Genomic DNA, 2,236 nt, shown 5'->3' on the forward strand with positions numbered 1-2,236 from the left:
CGGAGAGGCGGTGGGGGGGGGTGTGCAGGAGGCAGCAGAATGGTGATTTTCTCTCTTCACTGATGTTTCTATCTCTCTCCCTCTCTGAAATCAATAAAAATGTGTTTTTAAAAAGATAGTGGCTCTATAAAAGTATATTTTATATGTTTCATTATTTTTAAACTGGTTTTCTTACCTGATACTAATTTAAAATGAGTTAAATCTTATAAAGCTACATAGAAATTAGTTTAATTTGAGGTTAGGTAAAAAAGCTGAATGTCTTATACAAATTCAGTCTCTAGCCTCATGTTGTAAGCTTGATGATTTACTTTTCCCCTGTTTCTAAGATTTATTTGATTACTTCTTTTTTTGAAAAATTAAGACATGGAGATACAAGATTGGAAGTTCTCTTATAGTCTAATTCAGTGTTCTTAGTCAATGTTTCTAATATCTCTTTAGGAATGATACATTAAACAGAGATAACTGAAGAAAATCTAAATAAACAGATTGGAGCTCATAAATTACTCAAATGATTCAATGACCCCAAGAGTTATCTCCTTTTTCTGTTCAGGGTAGAAACAGAAGCCCAGCAACACTGAAGTCTGGTTGAAAATCTATAGTCAATAAACATTTTTCAGTGTGAGAATTGTAGCCATCATTAATATTCAAAAGGCTGCTGCAGGGGGGAAAAATCATTATTGCTCTCACTCTGTAGAAAGGAAATCATTATCATGTTCTACATAAATGACTCAGCCAAAGCCCATTGCTCCATTTCATCTAATCCTAGCATCTGGGAACTTTGAGATTTTTTTTTTTATTGTATTCAAAAAAGACAACAGCAAATATTTGAATATGTTCTGGACCTTAAGCTTTGGGTGTCCTATTCTCCAGAAAAACCAAACAGTTAATTGATGTTAGTCTTCTTCTACAGGGATGTGTATATATATCCCTGTAGATATATAGTGATATATATCTACACTATATATATAGATATATATCTCTAGTATATATCCATAATGGCAAAGGAAGAGTAAATTGTAAATGAGATATTAAAAGAAAAATATAAAATATAAAAATGACCATATTCCAAAATAGTATAATAAGCCATTAAAATTTTAGTCTCATGACACCAAACACTGTTTTTCATCTCTCTTTCTCTCATGTTTCTCTATCTCTGCTTCTGTCTCTATTTATGAACTATTGCTATTTTTTTAAATATAGAATTAGAGACTTAGTCATCTTTCCTAACTCTTACATTTACATTCAGAATGTTAGTACTTGAAAATAAATTCACCTTTCCAACTGTGTGACATTCGTAAGTTTTATAATTTTAAAATTGAGAAAATGCCAATACTCCTTAATAACATCTACAAATAAAAACCTAAGTGACCATTACGACCTAATGACTAGAATGACCAGAACGACTTGTCAACCAGTTGCTATGATGCACACTGACCACCAAGGGGAAGACACGCAATGCAGGAGCTGCCCCCTGGTGGTGAGTGCACTCCCACAGCAGGAGTGCTGCTCAGCCAGAAGCTAGGCTCACAGCTGGTGAGCACAGCTGTGGTGGCAGGTTCCTCTCCCGCTTCCATAGCAGTGCTACTGAGTGGCAGCAGTAGGCGCAGTGGGGCCGGGGTAAGTGGGCGCGGTGCAGTGCTAGGCCCCAGATCAGACTCAGGTTTCTCCCCAGCTGCCTGCCACTTAGCACTGCTACATCCCTCGTACCCCATAAGCCTACAGTTACAATCTCTGGAGAACAGTTGAAGCGCAGACACTCAGATTAACCAAGATGAGCCTATCACCACCAGGGTCCTGGAACTCTGCCTTGGCCATCAAGATCAAATCTCATCCCATACCAATTGCCCCTGAAGCTACAGAGGAAAGCAGCAATATAAGAGTGGCCATAAGGTGGCGACTGACAATGGGGGTAAAAGTCAAAGAGAGCTGGATCTGTGGAGTGGGCCTTGGGCAATAGAGCATCCCCACCCGCTGATATCCCCAACTTTGTATTGTTCACCTTGGAGCATCTCTTATCTGGCTCTGAGCAGTGGAAAGCATCCAGCACAGCCCAAGGCATCCACTGGGGACCACCCAGCCAGCAAAGTGTGACCCTGGCTGCAGAAGGGACATTTGGAAATATTTTTTCAGGAAGCTGCAGGGAGGAGGACAGACTCCCCACACAACTTCCTGGTGGCTCACGGGGATTTAGAAAGTCCCCAGGCACATGGGCGCAGGCTCCTAACTTCTTTTCAAT

This window comes from Myotis davidii, unplaced genomic scaffold (assembly GCF_000327345.1).
Source record: "Myotis davidii unplaced genomic scaffold, ASM32734v1 scaffold1372, whole genome shotgun sequence".
Classification (NCBI taxonomy): domain Eukaryota; kingdom Metazoa; phylum Chordata; class Mammalia; order Chiroptera; family Vespertilionidae; genus Myotis; species Myotis davidii.